Source organism: Mirounga angustirostris, unplaced genomic scaffold, assembly GCF_029215605.1.
Source record: "Mirounga angustirostris isolate CCGP_5_RB_7025 unplaced genomic scaffold, mMirAng1.0.hap1 SCAF_5, whole genome shotgun sequence".
Taxonomy (NCBI): Eukaryota; Metazoa; Chordata; class Mammalia; order Carnivora; family Phocidae; genus Mirounga; species Mirounga angustirostris.
In genome coordinates this window covers 159,925,707-159,948,065 of record NW_026991713.1, presented here as the reverse complement: position 1 = coordinate 159,948,065, position 22,359 = coordinate 159,925,707, and the positions used below count along the sequence as shown (strand labels likewise).

Below are 22,359 nucleotides of genomic sequence, written 5' to 3'. Positions count from 1 at the left end.
GCTTCAAAAGACCATTTTCAATCGCTGCATTTTCTTTTAGCACTTTTAGGGTTTGGGCTTCTGTTGCTTAGACCATTCATCTGTCTTTATTATTTTGTATGTTACAAGGTAGCACTTTTGTCCCTACACCATCTAGTGATGGTCTGTATCCCCCATGGATTTGAAAGAGCCCTTAAATGCTAAATTTTTATATATACTTTGACACAGACATGGGTATATCGTTCTTCACTTCCAGTTGGAATTGCTTTTTTCCTTTTGATGCCTGAACATTTTGCCTTGCGATATAACTTAGTTGTGAATTGATTGAGAGCGCCTATAGCTTGCTTCTAGAGTAAGAATAGGTTTGTACCGCTGAATAGCACCCTTTTCTTAGTTCATTTGAGCAGCTGTACTCCAGGAAGAAAGAAAAGAAAGGGACCCTGACAAAAAACATGTGTCTAAGCCTGTGAAAGCAATAGCTTTTTAGGTAGTCCTGCCATGTAGACTTCAACATACGTGTCATTGGCTGGAAGTCGTCATGTGGCCCTACCCCTAGCTGCAGGGACGTGGCGGGGGGGAGAATTTCTCACAGGGCAGATTAATACCTCGAACAAAATTGGGGCCCTCTTCGTAAGGAAGCAGGCGTAAGTGGATATTGAAAGGGGAACTCGGATTGGGGCACCTGGGTGGCTCTGTTGTTAAGCCTCTGCTTTCGGCTCAGGTCGTGATCCCAGGGTCCTGGGATCGAGCCCCGCATCGGGCTCCCTGCTCAGCGGGAAGCCTGCTTCTCCCTCTCCCACTGCCCCTGCTGTGTTCCCTCTCTAGCTGTCTCTCTCTCTCTGTCAAGTAAATAAATAAAATCTTTAAAAAAAAAAAAAAAAAGAAAGAAAGAAAGGGGAACTTGGTGGGTCAGCTCCATCTCTCATCTTTTTTTCTTTCCTTTAGAATTTCCCCAGGTAGGGGTGCCTGGGTGGTTCAGTCAGGTTGAACATCTGACTGTTGATCTCAGCTCAGGTCTCGATCTCAGGGTTGTGAGTTCAAGCTCCACATTGGGCTCCGTGCTGGGTGTGTTGCCTATTTAAAAAAAGAAACAAAGACAAGAATCTCCCCAGGTATTCTTCAGTGACAGAGGTGGGACGGCAGGGGAGAAAAGGAGATAATTTGTAAAATAAAATGCTCAGGTCTCATTGTTCAGCTTGATGAGCATTAAGAAATGTATACAGTTGACTCTTGAACAACATGGGTTGGAATTGCATGGGTCCACTTATAGGCAGATTTTTCGATAAATAGAATACAGTACTGTAAACATATTTTCTGTATGATTTTCTGAATATGTTCTTTAGTGTACTTTATTGAAGGAATACAATGTATAATAAATGTAACATACAAAATCTATGTTAATCAACCGTTTATGTTATCAGTAACGCTTCTGGTCGTCAGTAGGCAATTAGCAGGGAAGTTTTTGGGGAGTAAAAGTTAAATGAAAATTTCGGACTGCACAGGGGTCAGCGCCCCTAACCCCTGGGTTGATCAAGGGCCAACTGTATATCTGTGCACCATCCCCGAAAACTGTATCTGAAACTCCAGAAGTTTCCTTTGTATGTCTTTCTAGTTAATCTCCTTACCTCCAGTGGTCATTTTCTGATTTCAGGATCTATGATAGAGTATAATTGCCTTTTCTTGTACGTCGTGTAAATGGAATCAAGCAGTATGTATCGTTTTGTCTTCTTTCACTCAGTGTGTTCTTTGCGATTTATCCATGTTGTGTGCACTTATCCAAGATACACAAAGCCAGATCCTACTACTTTAAGTGGTAAGGACAGATTTTAATCAGCAATGACTATTGTAGTCAGGAAAAGAGTCCAGCTTGAATGAAACTCAACCTTGATTTGTACAGAGGGTATTTTATGTTTTAAAGATTTTATTTATTTTTTGACACAGAGAGAGAGACAGCTAGAGAGGGAACACAAGCAGGGGGAGTGGGAGGAGGGAGAAGCAGGCTCCCTGCTCTGCAGGGAGCCCGATGTGGGGCTCAATCCCAGGACCCTGGGATCGTGACGTGAGCCAAAGGCGGAGGCTGAACAACTGAGCCACCCAGGCACCCCACCGAGGGCATTATAAAGAGAGGATGAGGGAGTCATGCCAGAGGTGAATTAAATCAGAGAAGTAAAAGATTACAAAAAGTGGGAAACGTGAAACCCCCTGCATTTACTCACTGGGAGACAGAGGCCAGACTTTTCATTGTTGGCTGAACAAACCATGGATGCCTTGAGTTTTCTCAGTAGGGACTAAGGGTGACTGGAGTCACCCTAGGGGTGGGGTCTTGAGCTGTTGTTAGGAAGTATGTTAGTGTTTGGGCGAGTCTGCATATGATAAGCCAAGGTTGAGGCCCCTTTGAGAAGAGGGCTCAGAGGAGTCAGGCTAGCGTTTGCTTAAGGAGAGAGTCTTTGTGAGTGTAAAATGGTGTGGTCCTTTGTATGTAGTGTGCATATACCACAATTTTTTCATCTGTTCATCTGATGATCAGGCATGTTGTTGTATCCAATTTTTTGGTCATTGTGAATAGGCTACAATAAACATTCTTAGAGCAGTCTTAAATTTCTCTTGAAATTGCTTAGTGGAATTGCTTAGTCACAGCGAAGGGATATATTGAACTGCTAGACTAATTTCCAAAGTGGTTTATCAGTTTACACTTCCCACCAGCAATACAGTAACACTCCAGTTGCTCAGCATCCTCGTGAACATTCTGTGTTGTCAGTGAGGGTGAAATAGCATCTCATTATGGTTTCACATTGCATTTCCCTGGTGAAGCATGATCTTAGGCACCTTTTCGTGTGTTTCTTGGGCATTCCGACATCTTTTGTGACCTGTCGAACGTTCAAGTCTTCTGCCCGTTTTTGTTGTTAATGTTGTTTTTGGTTTTGACTTATTGGAGTTTATTATATATTCTGAATAGGAATTCTTTGTCATACAGATGTATTTTAAAAATACATGTATAGGAAAATAAAAATTTTAAATACTTAGAGTAGCATCAAAGCACGTAAACTGGTTGGGGTGACTGGCTGGCCCAGTTGATGAATCATCTGTGTTTTGATCTCAGCTCAGGTCTTAAACTCAGGGTTGTGAGTTCAAGCCCTGCACTGGGCTCCATGCTGGGTGTGGAGCCTACTTACACAACAAAAACAACAACCAAAACAACCCCAAACTGGCTGGGAATAAGTCTCATGAAAGACATGAAACACCTTTACACAGAAAAGTAAAAAACTTTGTTGAGAGGAATTCAAGAAGACTGAAATAAATGGGAGCTCTGTTTTGTTCATACATCGGGGAAGATTTGATGTCCTGGAGATTTCTGTTCTCCACGCCTTGATTCATGCAAACAGTGCAATCCCAGTTAAATCCTAGCCATGTTTTTTAGAAGAAATGAACAAGTTGATTCTAAAATGTATATGGAAATGCAAAGGGTCTGGAATAGCCAAAAAAGTCTTCAAAAGAAGAACACAGTTGATGAACTTACACTGCTTCTTCTTGCTTAATTTTAAGACTTAGAGCAAAGCCACAGTAATCCAAGTCTTTGACACAAAGAGAGATCAATGAGCAGAGCAGAGAGTCCAAAAAATAGACCAAACGCAAGTACTGTCGACTGATTTTTGCCCAGAGTGTCCAGTCAGTTCAGTGGTGGAAAGGGAAGTCTTTTTAATGAATAATTCTGTGTGACCTGGACATTCAGGCGGAAAGAAAACGGACCTTGACCCCTCCCTCATTCTGACATACACACATTAATTTGGGATGAATCATAAGCCTAAATATGAAAGCGAGAACCAGCGGCGCCTGGGTGGCTCAGTCGCTTGAGTCCGACTCTTGATTTTGGCTGAGGTCATGATCTCGGGGTCATGAGATTGAGCTCCGTGTGAACCCTGTGTCAGGCTCCACGCTAAGCGAGGAGTCAGCTTGAGATTCTTTCCCTCTCCTGCTCCCCCCTGGGCGCGCTCTCTCTCAAATAAATAAATCTTAAAAAAGGAAAAAGCTAGAACCGTAAAACTTTTGTATGAAAACATGGGAAAATGTCTTGACAACCTTGAGGTAGACAAATGTTTTGTATGCAGAACACAAAAAGTTCTAATTAGAAAGGAAAAATAGATACACTAAGAAAACGAAGAGGCAAGACAGACTGGGAGAAAATATTCAGAATACGTGTTCTTAAATGTTTTATTTTTTCCAAAAGTACTTTAGCATTATTCAGATCCATGGTATCTTATTAGTGTATTCTTTATTAACTGTTTTTTTCTTTTTTCTTTTTTGTTTAAGTCAGATATGAGACATTGTACCGTGGGAAATTTCTGATTGGCTTCTCCTCCTTATTCACCCTCTGGTCAATGTTGGTTCCTTTTCCGTTCATGTCTTGCCCAGTGTTCAGGGACTCCTTGCAGTAGAGACAGTAGATTTTAGATCCTATTGATCCTTGTGAAGTAACTGGCAATTCGATGAAGCCAGAAAGCAATAGCAGTAGCTTCCTTTGGGAGGAAATGATAGCCTGTGAGTCTTAGTCAATTGAGGCCCAGTGTTGTTTTTTGTTTTTTTGTTTTAAGATTTTATTTATTTATTTATTTATTTATTTATTTATTTATTTATTTATTTGAGAGAGCGAGACAGAGTGGAGGGGGGCAGGGGGAGAGGGACAAGCAGAATCTGCACTGAGCGTGGAGCCTGAACACGGGGTTCGATCTCAGGAACCTGAGGTCATGACCTGAGCCGAATCAAGCGTCAGACACTTAAACGCCTGAGCCGCCTAGGCACCCCTGTTTTTCGTGTTTTTTTGTCTTTTGTTTTTGTTTTGTTTTTCTTAGGTGATTAAACACTTAAGGCCTTGCGGATCTGCTGAGGAAAGCAACAGCGCTCACAAGAAGGGAAACAAACTCAAAGTCTGTGTAGGTACAAAGTCTGTTGCGCGTAAGACTTTGCTTCCTGCCTTCCATTTATAAGCAAGAATAAACGCAACAGGAAATAGGAACCCAAAACTGAGACTAAAGGACGTAAAAGAACAACAATAAAATTAAAAATGAGAGGTAGAGCATATCTTCAAGGCCCGTATGCAGCATGCAGTTAAAATTCCCAACTTGAAAACCGATGCTGAGAGTATTGGATTGAGTCTTGCAATTGCAGATATATACATTGTAGGTACATATATATGTACATACAGGGCACCGCATATCTATCTATCTATCTATCTATCTATCTATCTATCTATCTATCTATCTATCTATCTACATGCACTGTGTATCCCTACAGAAGCAGACACACATACACACCGACACCATATCAGCAACTGAAGTGTTGGGGGAGGGATGGAAGTCCAAGTGGGTAAGTAGGTTTGCAAAGCAATGGAATTAAGTTTCCTCCGAGGTTGCACAGCTTGAGGAAACAACCTCGACCTCTGTCTGTAAGCGGTGCCTTCCACAGAGGGTGCTTCTGAGGGCTGTACGTGTTCCTGTTTGTCCAGCGTGTGGAATAATGCCTGGCATTGTAGCCAGCACTCATGAGTGTTGATGAGAAGTGAAATGAAGCAGCCCCAGCCTGGACCCTCACTGGCTGGAAGAGCGGGGAGGGCCCCTTCCCATTCCCTCCGGTGGAGGGCATGTCACACCTTTCCTAGCAAGTTCCCACCGTTGCAGGGGACGCTCCTGCCGAAGGGGCCAAGTCAGTCAGTGCTTCTTGAATGAACTGGTGGCTGCAGCAGATCAGTGTTTCCCACGGGAGGAATGGGAGATGACTTGAGGTGGCACCCAGATAGAAGTTTTACATTTTAATAGGTATTTATTACAGGGTGTGTTAGAAGAAAATATTAGGTAGCACGTCAGACCTGGGTACTAAAAAGAAGTGAAAATTGCAGGGAACACTGGATTGAATAAACCCTGAGAAAAGGTCTTTCTAAATATGGGATCTTTTTTTTCCTTCTTTAAAGATTTTATTTCTTTATTTTGACAGAGACAGTGAGAGCGGGAACACAAGCAGGGGGAGTGGGAGAGGGAGAAGCAGGCTTCCCGCTGAGCGGGGAGCCCGACGCGGGCCTCGATCCCAGGACCCTGGGATCATGACCTGAGTCGAAGGCAGACACTTAACGACTAAGCCACCCAGGCGCCCCTAAATATGACATCTTAAGTCAAGCAGAGAAAGTCACTTATCATATGGTTTTACTTACTTGTGGAACATAAGGAATTGCGTGGACGACTTTAGGAGAAGGAAGGGAAAAATGAAGGGGGCGAGATCGGAGGGGGAGACTAACCATGAGAGACTATGGACTCTGAGAAGCAAACAGAGGGTGTTAGAGGGGAGGGATGTGGGGCGATGCGTTAGCCCGGTGATGGGTATTAAGGAGGGCACGTATTGCATGGAGCCCTGGGTGTTATACGCAAACAATGAATCATGGAACAACTACATGAAAAACTAACCGATGTACTGTATGGTGACCAGCATAGCACAATAAAGAAAAAATAAATAAAGAGATCTTTCATTCTTTGGGTTTTATTTTATCTATTTATTTGTTTAACTTTTTGAGAGCGAGAACACATGTGAACGGTGGTAGGGAGGGGAGGGGAGGGGAGAGAGAAAGATCCCAAGCAGGCTGCACGCCCAGTGCGGAGCCAGACGTGGGGCTCCATGTCAAGACTCTGAGATCACAACCTGAGCCTCAGCCAGGACTCGGTTGCCCAACAGACTGCGCCACCCAGGCGCCCAGATTCACTCTTGATGTGTCCTGCAGTCACTGTGCACCATGTTGGAGTTGTCATTATCTGTGCACGTGGACGTGCTCGGTCTTCCTCGTGGCGTGGCTGGACCGCTGCACCTGCAGCCCCTGGCTGCTTCGGTCCACGTACCATTTAAGGGCCATTTGAAGAAGGAGCGCAAATCCCGATTGCTATTCCAGAACCATCCGTTGAGACCTTCTGACGAGATCAAGAAAGACAGAGGAACACAGCCTACACCTGGAGGGTCGGGAGCTTGGAAAGCAATCTCAGAGCCGGTGATGGCGATCTCTTCAGAAACTCAGCCTCGCCAGTGCCCTTGGCGGCTCGAAGGTCAGTGTTGTGTGGCAACTCACAGATCTCCTGAAAGGGAAGACTTGACCAACTCATGTCACTCATCCTTTCCCTTTTGTTCTGTCCCAAAAGTCTAAAAGGGCTTTTTCATAAACATGAAATGAGAATTGTAAGCAATAAGAAAGACATGGACTAACTGGCAGTGTTTCTTTTTTCTTTTTTCAGTCTTACAATTGATGGTGTCTTAGAATGAAATATGGCCTATGGTTAGTTTAGAAAAATTATAAAACAGAGAGAAATGAAAACACATACAGCCCAGAAATCTCTGAGCTTTCACCTGTTTCTCTGCTGTTCTTCAACCTCCCTGTATACCTTCTGCTACTGGAACATTCCGAGGCGCTTCCTGCCCCCATGCTGTTGTCCTTCATCTGGCATAAGCTCTGACTTCTCTGTGTCTCTGTCGCTGTGTCTTCCCGGGTTCCCCACTGTATCCCCAGTGCCTGGCACTTAGCAGACACTCAACAAGTATTGCTTGACTGGATCAAGAGTGTTAAACTGAGGGCGAGCACAGAAGCTGCTCCTTGTCATCCAGGAGAGGGCAGTAGGAAGGACAGGGAGGAGCTCCTAGAGGAAGGCGGCTTGGTCAGCTTTTCAGCAGGTAGAGCTGCTCAGCGGGGGAGCGAGTGCCTCCGTGGTGGGGCGTGCTCAGGCAGTAGCTCGGTGTTGTTGAAGGGTGCTTGCCCTGCATGTCAGGGTCGACCAGGTCATTTGGAAGGCCCCTTCCAACCAGACATCCATGTTTGCGGACTCTTCTCCCGGGTCTGTGGTTCTTTCTCGACTGCAGATAGGGCTTTTACCACTGGATGGCACCAGATGAAGGCTGTGAGGACAGTGCTCATCCAACCACCCACAGTGAGAACACAGTTTTTTCTCTTTTCATTATGGAAGTATCGTTGATCTGTACAATGTTATGTCAGTTTCAGGTGTGCAGCATCGTGATTCGACAAGTTTGCTCATTACTCAGCACTCACCACGATTAAGTATAGTCACCATCTGTCACGGTACAGTTGTTATGACAATATTATTGGACTATATTCCGGATGTTGTACTTTTCATCTTTGTGAGTTATTTATATAAGTGGAAGCTTGTAACTCTGAATTCCTTTGACCAATTTCGCCCCCCCCCTTTCCGTCTGGCAACCATCAGTTTGCTCTCGGTGTTTAAGGGTCTATTTTTTTTGTTTGTGTAGAGAACAGATTTTTCATGGCACTTATACCCCAAACACACACTTCAACAACTTCACAGAAACAGTCTTTAACTCGTACAGTATGTAACGCATACTGATTTTTTCTAGTTTACTCTAGCTGACTGCATTTTCTAAGACGGGGATTTGCAAACTATTACACTGATTTTATGACACGGATGGGTCACAATCCACTGTTTGAAAAGCACTGTTTTAGACAACGCAGCCTGTTCAGCCTTGTAAAACTCTGTGGGTCAGTTTTCCTTGACAGTCTGGGCTGTAGCAAGTTGTGTGTCTTAGTGAGTACTTGGTGTGTTTCTGTGTTGAGCTGCTGCCTTGAGCAGCAGTAGGTATGTGCTTCCTTATGGGTGTCTGTGGATGTGGGAATATGGACGTGGGAGATGGCGGGGGGCGTGTTTGTACAGGATTAGCACCTACTGTAGTCCAGGCAGCGGTAAGCCTTGTCAGTGGATATGAAGAGAAGATATATTATCTGTCTGCTTCTGGGAGCTCAGAACCCAGCTGGGTGACATCACATACACATACACACACACACACGAGCGTGCACACCCCCCCACACACACACCCCCTCCCCTCCCCCCCACACCCCCTACCCCTTTCAGCTTACTCATCAAGCAAATGGAAATGAACTGATGCGCTCAGAATACCACTTAGGACATTTCAGGGTGTAACAGAAGACCAACTCCATTTGGTTTATTTATTACTTTTTTTAATGTAAATTCAATTAGCCAACTTACAGTACATCATTAGATTCAGATGTCGTGTTCAGTAGTTTGTCAGTTTCATATAACACCCAGTGCTCATCACATCACATGCCCTCCTTAGTGCCCATCACCGAATTACTCCATCCCCCCACCCACCACCCCTCCAGCAACCCTCCCGTTTGTTTGCTAGAGTTAAGAGTCTCTTACGGTTTTTCTCCATCGCTGATGACTTCCCATTCTGTTTTCCTTCCCTTCCCCTACAGTCCTCTGCCCTGTTTCTTATATTGCACATATGAGTGAAACCATTTGATATTTGACTTTCTCGGATTGACTTATTTCGCTCAGCATAATACCCTCCAGTTCCATCCGTGTGCATGTAAATGGTAAGTATTCATCTTGTCTGTTGGCTGGGTAATAGTCCATTGTGTGTATGTGTGTGTATATATACACACATATATATATGTGTATATATATACACACACATACACACACACACATATATATATATACCACATCTTCTTTATCCATTCATCTGATAAGACATTTGCAAATATCTTCTCCCATTCCGTAGGTTGCCTTTTAGTTTTGCGGACCTTTTCCTTTGCTGTGCAGAAGCTTTTTCTCTTGATGAAGTTGCAATAGTTCATTTTTGCTTTTGCTCCCTCGCCTTTGTAGATGTATGTAGCAAGTAGTCGCTGCGGTTGAGGTCGAAGAACTTCCTGCCTGTGTTCTCCTCTAGGATTTTGATGGATTCCTGTCTCACAGTAAGGTCTTCCATCCATCTTGAGTTTATCTTTGTGTATGGTGCCAAAAAATGGTCCCGTTTTATTCTTCTACATGTGGCTGTCCAGTTTTCCCAGTACCATTTATTGAAGAGACTGTCCTTTTTCCACTGGATATTCTTTCCTGCTTTGTCGAAGATTAGTTGACCATAGAGTTGAGGGTCCATTTCTGGGTTCTGTCTTCTGTTCCGTTGATCCATGTGTCTGTTTTTGTGCCAGAACCATACTGTCTTGATGATTACAGCTTTGTACTCTAGCTTGAAGTCTGGCATTGTGATGCCACTAGCTTTGGTTTTCGTTATCAACATTCCTCTGGCCATTCGGGGTCTTCTCTGGTTCCATACACATTTTAGGATGATTTGTTACAGTCTGTGAAAAAAGTTGATGGTATTTTGATGGGGATCTCATCGAATGGTTCGATTACTCTGTGTAGACATTTTAACAGTGTTTTTCCAATCCATGAGCATGGAACGTTGTTTCATTTCTTTGTGTCTTCCTCAATTTCTTTGCTAAGTGTTGTGTAGTTTTTGGAGTACAGATCCTTTACGTCTTTGGTTAGGTTTATTCTTAGGTATCTTATGGGTTTCAGTGCATTTGTAAATGGGATCGATTCCTTCATTTCTCGTTCTTCTGTCTCATTGTTAGTGTATGGAAATGCAACTCATTTCTGTGCATTGATTTTATATCCTGCTGAATTCTTGTATGAGTTCTAGCAATTTTGGGGTGGTGTTTTGGGTTTTCCACATAAAGTATCATGTCATCTGCAAAGAGTGAGAGTTTGACTTCTTTGCTCAGTCGGATGCCTTTGATTTCTTTTTTGTTGTTTTCTGATTGCTGAGGCTAGGACTTCTCTAGTTGAAGAACTGCGGTGAGAGTGGGCCTCCCTGTCATGTTCCTGACCTTAGAGGAAAAGGTCTCCGTGTTTCCCCATTGAGAATGATATTCGCTGTGGGCTTTTCATAGATGGGTTTTATGTTATTGAGGTATATCCCCTCTACCCCTATACTGTGGAGAGTTTTAATCAAGAAAGGATGCTGCATTTTGTCCGGTGCTTTTTCTGCATCCGTTGAGAGGATCATACGGATCTTGACCTTTCTTTTATTAATGTGAAGTATCACATTGATTTGATTTGCGAATGTGGAACCACCCTTAGAGCCCAGGAATAAATCCCACTTCGTCACGGTGAATACTCCTTTTAATGTGCTGTTGGATCCTATGCGCTAGTATTGTGCTGAGAATTTTTGCATCCATGGGGTCTTTGTCTGTTTTTGGGATCAAGGTCATGCTGGCCTTAGAGAACAAGTTTGGAAGTTTTCCTTCCATTTCTGTTTTTTGAAACAGCCTCAGAAGAATAGGTATTAGTTTTTCTTTGAATGTTTGGTGGAATGCCCCTGGGAAGCCATGTGGCCCTGGACTCTTGTGTGTTGGTAGATTTTTTGATCACTGCTTCAGTTTCCTTGCTGGTTATGGGTCTGTTCAGGTTTTGTATTTCTTCCTGATTCAGTTTTGGTGGCTTACAAGTTTCCAGGAACGCATCCATTTCTTTCAGATGACCTCATTTGTTGTCCTATAGTTGCTGTGTGTGTTCTTAAGATGGTTTGTGTTTCTTTGGTGTTGGTTGTGATCTCTCCTCTTTCATTCATGACATTATTATTTTGGGTCCTTTCCCCTTTCTTTTGGATAAGTGTGGCTTGAGGTTCATCAAGCTTATTAATAATTTCAAAGAACCGGCTCCTGGTTTCATTGATTGTTCTACTGTTCTTCTGGTTTCTATTTCATTGTTTTCTGCTCTAATCTCTATAATTTCTCTTCTCCTGCTTGGTTTCGGCTTTAGTTGCTGTTCATTCTCCGGCTCCTTTGGGCGTAAGGTTAGCTTGTGTATTGGAGACTTTCTGATTTTTTGAGGAAAGCTTGTATTGCTATGTACTTTCCTCTTAGGACCGCCTTTGCTGGATCCCAAAGGTTTTGAACGGCTGTGTTTTCAGTTTCATTCATTTCCATGAAATCTTTAATTCTTCTTTGATTTCCTGGTTGATGCATTCATTCTTTCGTAGGATGCTCTTTAGCCTCCGAGTGTTTGAGTTCCTTCCCTATTTCCTGTTGTGACTGAGTTCCTGTTTCAAAGCATAGTGGTCTGAAAAGAGGCAGGGAATAATCCCAATCTTTTGGTATCGGTTGAGACCTGATTTGTGCCCCGGTATGGGATCTCTTCTGGAGAATGTTCCATGTGCCCTGTAGAAGAATGTGTATTCTGTTGCTTTAGGATGGCATGCTGTGATGTACCTGTGAAGTCCATCTGGTCCAGTGTGTCATTCAGAGCCCTTGTTTCCTTGTTGATCATCTGCTTAGATGATCTGTGCATTGCTGGGAGTGGGGTGTTGAAGTCCCCTACAGTTATTGTATGATTCTCGTCGTGTTTCCTTCATTTGGTTCTTAATTGGTTTATGTAATTGGCTGCTCAAGTTAGGAGCATATATATTTATAATTGTTAGATCTTCTCGTTGGGTAGGCCCTTGAAGTATGATATAGCATCCTTCTTCATCCCCTAATACAGTCTTTGGTTTAAAATCTAATTTGTCTGATAGGAGGATTGCTACCCCAGCTTTCTTTTGAGGTCCATTCGCGTGATCAATGGATCTCTACCCCCTCACTTTCGATCTGGAGGTGTCTTTAGTTCTACAATGAGTCTCTTGTAGATAGCATATGGATGGGTCTTGCTTTTTTATGCAGTCGGATACCCTGTGTCTTTTTTTTTTTTTTAAATGATGACTTTTTTTTTGAAGATTTTATTTATTCATTTGAGACACAGAGATACAGGGAGAGAGAGAGAGAGCGAGAGAGAGCATGAGCAGGGAGAGAGGCAGAGGGAGAGGGGGAGAAGCAGGCTCCCCGCTGAGCCAGGAGCCCGATGCGGGGCTCGATCCCAGGACCCTGGGATCATGACCTGAGCCGAAGCCAGACGCTTAACCATCTGAGCCCCCCAGGCGCCCCTACCCTGTGTCTTTTGATTGGAGCATTTAGCCCATTTAGATTCCGAGTAACTATTGAGAGAGATGAGTTTAGTACCGTTGTATTACCTGTATAGTCCCTGTTTCTGTAGATCTTTTTCTTTCTGGTCCAGTGTTACTTTTGGGCTCTCTCTTGGCATAGAGGATCCCTTTTAGTATTTCTTTCTTTCTTTTTTTTTTTTTTAAGATTTTATTTATTTGACAGAGAGAGACACAGCGAGAGAGGGAACACAAGCAGGGGGAGTAGGAGAGGAAGAAGCAGGCTTCCCGCGGAGCAGGGAGCCCAGTGCGGGGCTCGATCCCAGGACCCTGGGATCATGACCTGATCTGAAGGCAGATGCTTAGCCGACTGAGCCACCCAAGCGTCCCCCCCTTTAGTATTTCTTGCAGGGCTCGTTTAGTGGTCCCATAGTCTTTCAGTTTCTATTTGTCCAGGAAGCCCTTTAGCTCTCCTTCCATTCTGAATGACAGCCTTGCTGGAGAAAGTATTCTTGGCTGTATGTTTTTCTCATTTAGTACCCTGAATAGATGATGTCAGCCCTTTCTGGCCTCCCAGATCTCTGTGGATAGGTCTGCTGCCAGCCTAATGTTCCTACCCGTCTAGGTCAGGAACCTCTTGTCTTGAGATGCTTTCCGGATTTTCTCTTTATTTCTGAAATTTGCAAGCTTCGCTACTGTATGTCAGGGTGCTGATATATTTTTATTGATTTGGAAACGGGTTCTCTCTACCTCTTGAACTTGTATGCCTGTATCCTTCCCCAGATTAGGAAAGTTCTCAGCTATGATTTGTTCATATATACCTTCTGTCCCTCTTTCTCTCTCTCTCTTTCTCCTCAGGGCCTGCAGTAACTCCTCAGCGGGGAGTCTGCTTGCTTCAGGATTTTTCTTTCCCTCTGCCCCTTCCCCCGCTCACTCTCTAAAATAAATAAATCTTTCAAAACAAAAGGAAGAGATCGAAGGAGGGAGGCAAGATGGTGGCACGGTAGGGGAGCTCGTTTCATCTGGTCCCTTGAATGTAGCTAGATAACTATCAAATCATCCTGGACACCTCTGAATTCAACCTGAGATGTAAGGAAGGAATTGCTGGAATTCTACTAATAGACAAGTGACCACTTTTTGCAAAGTAAGAGGTGCGGAGAAGTGAATCTGCGGGGATATATGGGAAGATCCTCTGCGGGGAGAGGGAGCCTGTGTAAGCCGGCCACAGGCAAGTGATACAGCCCCAGAGCGCAAAATCAGAACCTTTAGAAATCTTCTCCGCTAAGAGCCCTGCCTGAAAGGTGCTCTGGTGGCAAGGTGGGGCAGCATCCAAGGTGGGACAGTGTGACCTCAGGATCCCTGGGGTCACAGGAAGAACAGGGGTGCTTGAGCCGGCAGAGTTCCCAGGCACTGGAGTGGGGAAACTGGTTAGGGTCAGGGAGCAGGGGGGGTTCTCAACTCAGTTTGCCATAAACCACGAACCACGGCTCATCTGGGTGACAGCTATTGTATGCGGGTCCTGCACAGGGCAGACAAGGCGGCGCCCCTCTGCCTTCTCCCAGGAGGATCGGTGCAGGCCCTCACCACAGGAGCCTGCAGACTTTGGCACACACAAAACTGAAGACCGCTTATCCCTGACAGTTTACTGAAGAGAGGGGACCTCGATCTTTTCGCTCCGGGCCTGGAAATCGGGGCGTGGCCATTTTTCTTTTCATCCTCTCAAGTGGCCCAGAGAGCCTTCGGGGAATAGAATCACATAGAGCAACTACAAGCAGTTTACACTGAGCCCGCCCCCCCCCCCCCCCCCCCGCAAGGGGCGGTACAACTCCCCCCAGGCCAAGACACCTGAGGGTCAGCACAGCAGGCCACTCCCCGAGCAAAGCAGCTGGAAGAACAGGGGAAGAAGTTTAGGAGCCCACAGGAGTGCAAAACTCCAGCACTAGGGGAAAACAGTAAATTGAATTCAAAGGTTATTTCATGATTCGTTTATCTTGCAGTTTAAAATTTTCCTTTTCTTTTTTTCTTCCCAACTAGTTTCTTATTTTATCAACTCTTTCATTTTAAGTCGTTTTTGATTGTCATTTTCTACATTTCCATTTTTTAGAGATAGTCTTCAGTTTTGCTTCCTTCTGCTACATTCAATTTTATGTCTGTATATATGTAACCTTGGTGATTTTACACTTCTGGGATTTAGTGTCTTTTAACAAACAGGCCAAAATACACCCAGGATTTCATGGAGGTTTGACCACCTGGGAGATAATATTCTCTCTTCTCCCACCCCCCAGCCACCCCCCACATTTCTTTTTTCTTCTCTTTTTTGGTTTCTGACCTCTTCGGATTTGACTAGTGTGTATTTGCTTGCGTCGTGGTTGATATTTTTTATGTTGCTCTCTTGTTCCTCCATTCTTCTCTGGGCAAAAGGAATAGAAGGAGGAATTCACAACAAAAGAAAGAACCGGAGGATGTACTCTCTGCCATAGATCTAATTGATATGGACACAATTGAGCTGAGCCTAAACCAAGAGTTGGCCGTTCAACTGACTGAGCCACCCAGCTGCCCCTCCATTTGGTTGAAATGGTAAAGACATTTATTAATTCACATGAGGGGCATTTATTAATTCACATTATCCGATGAGGGGCAGAGCAGGCTATAGGCCCACAGGGGCTTCGCATGGTTTTAGGGATGCAGTGTCCTTCCAGTACTTCTCCTTGTCCTAAGGCTGGTTCCCTCAACGGTTGTCAGAAGCCCTTCAGTGGTAATCTGGGCTTCAGCTCCCTGGTTTAGAACACTGAAAGTTTGGTTCCTTGTAGTGTAGACCGGGGAGAGTTTAGGCTACCATAGCATTTTCCAGGTTATAGTGTAGACCAGAAAGTGAAGGCTACTATAACATTTTCTAGGTTGTGGCTGTTGTGTTTCTTTGTTCCTGGTTTTCCCACTAGGACTTGCTTAAAGGGTGTGGAAGGACCGGTTCCTAATCCAGAGCCGGGGGAAATACTTAGGTAGTCGTTCGTGAGTTTTCCGGAACGATCCTGGATCTCCTTTCCTATGGACACAGAACTTCCGGTCGAGCAGAGTTCTCTGACTGGCTCTCACCCGTGGGTTTGCTGAGGGAATAAGTGGTGGCAGGTTTTCTAGGTGAGGGATGAGGTGAGGTTCTGTGCTGTCTAGGGTCTTGGGGAAGGAGGTAGGCGCACGAGTAAAGAAAGGGAAGAAATGGCTGCCGTGGGGACGGTGACGGGCCATGTGTGCGAGCACCAAGACGGATGGCTGAGTCTGCCGACATTTGTAATGGAGTACCAGACGTGCCTCTGTTGGCCTTTTGAGGTAGATGAGCTTTTAGGGATTCACTCTTCAAAAGAGGGAGTTCCAGTGTTCATTCTCTCCAGTGGCGAATGGAAGTGCTCATTTCCCAACATCCTCACCAGCACGGTGTATTAGAAACCTTTTCATCGTGGTTAATCTGATATGTGAAAGATGGTGTCTTCAGTAATGTTACTGTATAATTTTTTTTACCGATTTTCTTTCTTTATTTGACAGAGAGAGACACAGTGAGAGATGGAACACAAGCAGGCTTCCCGAGGAGCAGGGAGCCCGAAGCGGGGCTCGAACCCAGGACCCTGGGATCATGACCTGAGCCAAAGGCAGAGGCTTAACGACTGAGCCACCCGGGTGCCCCCGTCATTTTATTTTATATTCCTCTTATTTTGGGGGGTGAAGTTGAAGATCGTTTTTATATGTTTAAGAGCCATTTATATTATCTTTTACAGTGAACTGTCTGGTCAAGTAAGGAATTCCTTTCTTGACCTTAGTAAAATGATAGTAACACTGTTAGGCTCTGAAGTCCTTTCTATCAAGGCAGTGAAGGGATTTGAGATGGGAGGGTGACTTAGTCAGATTGAGAAAGTGACCAAATGACCACAGTCCTTGGGCATGCAGGGAATCCTCACCCTAAAGATGGAGCCTATGGGTAGATTCTGTAAGAAATGGAAAGAAAGTGCAAAGTGGTGGTTCCTGAGAATAAGGACATGGACCTTACTTGGAGCTGAGGGTGAACCCAGGCATCAGGGAGATGGGGCCAGGCCTGGCTAAGAGGCCTGAAATCCTCTCTCCCAGGCTCCTGAGGCAGCTTTCCTAACCAGGGCTACAGAGGTGGGAACCCAAGTTGGGGCCCTGGGAGCTAGACGCCCCAGGCAGGGTGTCAGCCGGCCTTCCTTCCTTCTTCCTCTGCATGGGCTGGCATCTCCAGACCGGACCCCCTAGGAGAGGGCTTCCCAGGCAACATGTGGTGAGCATCTTTAAAGTTTTGTTCCAATAATCTCTCTGTTGTGGACGATATTCTATAACATACATGAAAAATGATTTCCTAGAAAGATAAAATGCAAGAGACACATCAAATAGAAGCTCAAGTTATTTATGAGGAGAATCAATAGACGTAGAATTCCTATGTCACATTGCAGTAAGTTTCTAAATGCTACTGAAATTTTGTTCTTAAAGTAGTTATACTTTAAACAACAGGGCTTTAGAACAGATATTATCTTCCATTTCCCCCACTTAGAACAGATACTGTTTTCCATTTTCCCCCCTTTTATTCCTCATCGCCTTCACTCCAGCTCCCCAACCCACAGCTGAACCAGTCCATTTATTCGGCAACGTTTGCTCATGCCTTCCCCTCCCGCAGACGGTCTATGAGGCCACTTTATAAACAGGGGCTCTTACCCACACAGGATGGAGAGGAAGGGAACGTGGTGGAAATACGGCTTTTCTTTTCTTTTTTTTTTTTTTTTTTTGCTTTGACATTTATCTGCCCCATTTCCTGACCCCAGAATCTTATTTTCGTCATGATCTCGCATTGTTGAGTTTTCACAGAGTCTTGAGAGGCTTACACCTAACCAAGAGAAAGTACATTTCCAAGAGGAACATTTAGATCTGATTTTTCATGTAAAACCCTTGTCTTTCTTATGTAAAATTATGGGACTTTTTTTTTTTTTAAGATGGTTAATTCCACCATCAAGTAGATTGTACTTACTTGAGTTCAAACAGCTTTTTAAAAAAAAAAAAACTGGGTGTTACACGCAAATCATGAATCATGGAACGCTGTATCAAAAACTACTGAAGCACTATATGATTAACATAACCGAAAACAAAAAACAAGAGAATGTGAAAGTCACTCTTTCTCCCATGAAGTCCACAGATAAACCGCTGACCCCAAAGAAGAGCAGAAGAGTCCTCATTGGCTCTTCTCCTGGGCTGGGCTCTGCAGGGATGATTTCCAACCTGACTGAGCGATAGCTTGTCTCTGTCTCTCGGGATATTTTGCTCGAGTCCATGGCATCAGCCAGCTGCTGAAGGCATTTCTACGGAAGACAGAATGTCATTATCAAATTCTAAATCTTGGGGCTGGGGTAGATACCACCTTCTGGAGATTAAAGGTAAATGAAAATTCCCCTTCTTCTTTCCCGAATTGTTTCATTCGTGAAGGTGCCCGCCTGGTTCAAAAATGTTAAAAATATATTCAGAAGGAATGCAGTGACTGCCTGTCTCGCGCCCCTGTCCCCAGCTGCTTGCACCTGCTGCCACCCTCAGCCACATACGTGATGTCCCCAGGGCCTCGCTGAAGGATAGGTGCCTGGCTTCCCATCCTTTGCTGTTGCAACAGGGGTTATGATAAAAAAAAGTCCTTGTAGACATGTCCTCAGCACGTGTGGAAGAGCCCTGCCAGTGGAATTGTGAGACCCAGAGCCCCTGCATCTGCCATATTGACGATAAGGAAGAGGTTTCCTTTTTTATTATGTTATGTTACTCACCATTCATTACACCATTAGTTTTTGATGTAGCGTTCCGTGATTCATTGTTTGTGCATCACACCCAGTGCTCCGTGCAGAACGTGCCTTCCCCAATATCCATCACCAGGCTACACCATCCTCTCACCTCGCTCTCCTCTAGAACCCTCAGTTTGTTTTTCAGAGTCCATAGTCTCTCATGGTTCATCTCCCCCTCCCATTTCCCCACCTTCATTCTTCCCCTCCTGCTATCTTCTTTTTTTTTTTAACATATAATGTATTATTTCTTTCAGACGTACAGATCTGTGATGCAACAGTCTTACACAATTCACAGCGCTCACCATAGCACATACCCTCCCCAATGCCTTATCACCCAGCCACCCCATCCCTCCCACCCCCCACCACTCCAGCAACCCTGAGTTTGTTTCCTGAGATTAAGAATTCTTCGTATCAGTGAGGTCATACGATACATGTCTTTCTCTGATTGACTGATTTCGCTCAGCATAACACCCTCCAGTTCCATCCATGTCTGATAACGATGATTTTATGGTCGTCATGACAGTGTCCTCGGTACGGTTTGAGGATGTGCAAGGCTGGGTGATGGTGATATGAAACAAAGGCCTTTTGTAGCTGTTCCCTGATTTGGTCCCTCACCTGCTCTGTTAGGGGGCAAGAACAGGTGTATGTAACTACGCTCATTGACGGGAAAGGCGACGGGTCTGGTTAGTGGCAGAACCAGGACAATAGGACTGCAGCTCCTGCAAGTCCGGGTTCCTTCCCTGTTCTCTACACAGGGCCTTGTGCTTGTTCAGGGGAATCTTTGCGGTCTGTCGATTCACGGTGTGTGTGTACCTCAGGCCCCACGTCTGTGTCCCGTGTCATAAGTCATAAAGGCACAGCCACGGCGCTTACTAGGGCAGGTCCTGCTGGGAGAGTCTCCCGTGTATGTATTTCCTCAGGAATCCTCACAACCCCGTGAGGTGCTATCACTTTCTCTACTGTGCAGACGAGGAACGCTTGGCCCGGGGAGGTGAGTGACTTCCAGCGCCTCACAGCAGACACGTGGTGGAGCTGGGATCGGAAGCCCATTCCCCGGCTCCAGAGTGCCGGCCCTTTCCCCCCACCGTGCTCTCCTCTCACAGAAAAAGTAGTAGTACCACAAGCTGGTGCTCGCCCTCACAGTGTGGGGTGCTTTGTGATATTTGCTCTTGTATCCTATTTGATCCCCTAAATGCTGGTTCCCCCCCCGCCCCCCCCCCACAGTGGTTTCCTGACCCTCCCTAATCTGTCTCAGTCTGGGTTTTGGAAAAGTCTGTTAGGTTCTACTTCCCCAGCACCTCTCAGTGCGTCCCCACCTCTCAGTGTCCATCCCCGTGGCGGCTGCCCCAGTTCAGGCTCCCCATGACTTCTTCCCTGGACCTTCTTCCTGGATGGCTGTGAGATCCTCCTAACTTTTGTCCTCCGTCCGTTCTCCATGCGGAGACCAAAGTCACCTAAAAAATACATTTCTGACCATAGTGTTCGTAATTTAAGGCGCTAAGTCCACCTTTGCTGTTTGGGGCCTAGTGTTCAGTCCATGAAGATGGTCGGTCAATGTATGAGGGAATGCAGAATTAGAAAACGTACTGTGTATTTGTCCTCAGGATGAAGATCTTCTCCCAGGTAAGTATTCTGAGGTCGACTTTCCAATGATAGTCACGAGAAAGCCGCACAGCACCACGGAACCTCACTGTGGGGTTGCTCACAAGGTCCTCGATCTTGGGACGAGCACGTGGCCCTGCAATGCTCTATGAATGGAGAACACACAGGATGGACGTGCCATGCACACACGTGCTTTGGTCAGACTGAACTCCCCTTTTGACCCCACTATTGGGGAAAAAAAGAAGCAAAAGCTGTGGAAAACTCACACTTTCATATGTCTGCCAGCCTAAAGAGTAGGTCCAGTACAGCCACCTGCCCCAAAGACGTTGAAAGATGTGCCCCAGATAACGGGGCACATGACAGTCACCTGCAGGAGCTCTCAGAACCACCCGTCGTTCCTGTTGCAGCAGCCTGATGGTCTACCAATTCCGGTCTGTTCTGTCATTTCATAATCGATCATGTTTCCTGTCAAGCATTAAAGCAGCCCCAAAGAAACCTGGAGAAGAATCGGCTCCCAAATCCAAAGGGAGAAACGCTTTTTCAAAAGCTATTCAAAATTAAACTAAAAGTCGTCCCAAGGCGTTTCCACAATTCTTTCCTCGCAGTTCCCAATTTCTCAATGTCAAGGTCTTGGGCAGTCCGGTCCACAGGGGCCCGGCTTTGGAGACAGCGGCACCTCTACAGTGCCTGGATGGACGCCCGAACCTCGTAGGCGGATCCGATGGGCTCTGATGGCCCCTTACTTATTTAGTGCCATGAGGCACTGGGAGGTGGAGGGTCTACAGCGGCGGGGCGACCCGGAAAGCCTGAGGCCATCGCCCGCAGAGCACAGCGTCCGCTCGGCCTGGGGCTCACTGGTTCCCGGAGTTTTCAGCCAGGGCAAAGCCCGGGGGAGGGCAGGGGAAGGCTCGGGTCCAGTGCGCCCAGGGCGATGCTGGGTGGGGCCTGGACAGAGGGCGACGGGGACAGCCGACCCACCCAGCTGCTCCCCAGGGGCTCGGGCAGCGGCACCGAGCCGGGCTCCAGGTCTTGGCGTGGCGCAGCCCCAGGCCCAGACCCCGAGGCCTGATGTGGGGCGGCGGCAAGGGACAGAGCGCGCGACCAGGAGAGCAGCCGGCCCTCCCGCGCCCGAGCCTGGTCTGGGCTCCTGCCGATCCGGATCGACGCGCTCGCCTGCCCACGGTCTGGTTGGTCAGCTGCTTCATGCAGCTGGATTGCTTCTTGCTGGCGGCGGCGGCGGGGGCCGGCACGGCCAGGGCCGGGCAGCTCGAGGAATCGCCCGGGGGGAGGGGGGCCGACGTCGCTTCATGTCCACCCGAGGCGGCAGTGGAAGCGGCTGTGGGCCCGGCGCCCCCCCCTCGCCGCCTCTCATCCAGTGGCGCGGCAGGTCGGGGCCTTGGGAGGCCAGACCCGGGACGCGGTACCCAGCCCGTCCTCCACCCAGGGCGGGAACCCCGGGGCCGCCCTGTGCAGGGCCCGGAGGCCCCCTCTCGGGCACCGCCACCGCCGCCCGCGACCCCCTGCCGGGTCCAGCCGCACACCTCCGCGAGGCAGCGGATGCGCGCAGCGCACGGAGCCACCGGTGAACCGCCAAACCCCGGTGTGGGACGCACTGTCCCCGCAGAGCTGGCAGGGCACGGAAGGACGGAACACTCTGGAGCCTCTGGAGGCTGGAAATGCCCAAAGTCTCCTTGAGGGCCGTGCCTCTGCGCAGGTGTAGATATTTGTCAAATGCACCTAGGATCTGCTCTCCTAGGTGAATGGATGCATTGCATGCATTGCATGCATTGCATGCATTTCCTGGGGGAAAGTCCAGGGCCAGATGCATTTTCTGTGGGCGGGCACCTGGGGGCAGTCAGGCAGGAGCACTCGCTAGGGGCCCACCCAGGACAGCCAGGAAGCGGGGAACAGGGGAAGGGGCCCAGCCCTGCGTGGGAAGTCGTGGGGCTGAGCGTCTGGGACCGGGACCGGTGGCCAGAGTCGGCCCTGGGAAGGCCCAAGGTCTCGGGCTTTCCTAGCAACGTGGCCTGCGCAGGGGAGGCGCGTGCCGGGCCCGCGCAGGCGTTGCCTAGAAACGCCTGTTGTCTTCTGATTCTTAGCCTGGCGCAAGCAGGCGTTCTGGGACACTTGGCGGGGTAGTCCGACTGCGCTGGACGCTTTTCCACAGCGGACCGCGACAGTTATA

General features: G+C 46.8%; 1 protein-coding gene across 7 annotated transcripts in view; it reads left to right on the top strand.

The window, feature by feature from the left end:
* LOC135364281 (thyroid receptor-interacting protein 11-like) overlaps positions 1-16,584 on the top strand; it is a 69,110-nt gene extending 52,526 nt beyond the window's left edge. For all 7 annotated transcript variants that reach the window (XM_064590241.1, XM_064590246.1, XM_064590247.1 and 4 more), the window contains one exon: positions 16,291-16,584. The gene's annotated coding sequence lies outside the window, so the exon portion shown is untranslated. The remainder of the gene's footprint in view (positions 1-16,290) is intronic.
* Positions 16,585-22,359: the final 5,775 nt, after the last annotated feature.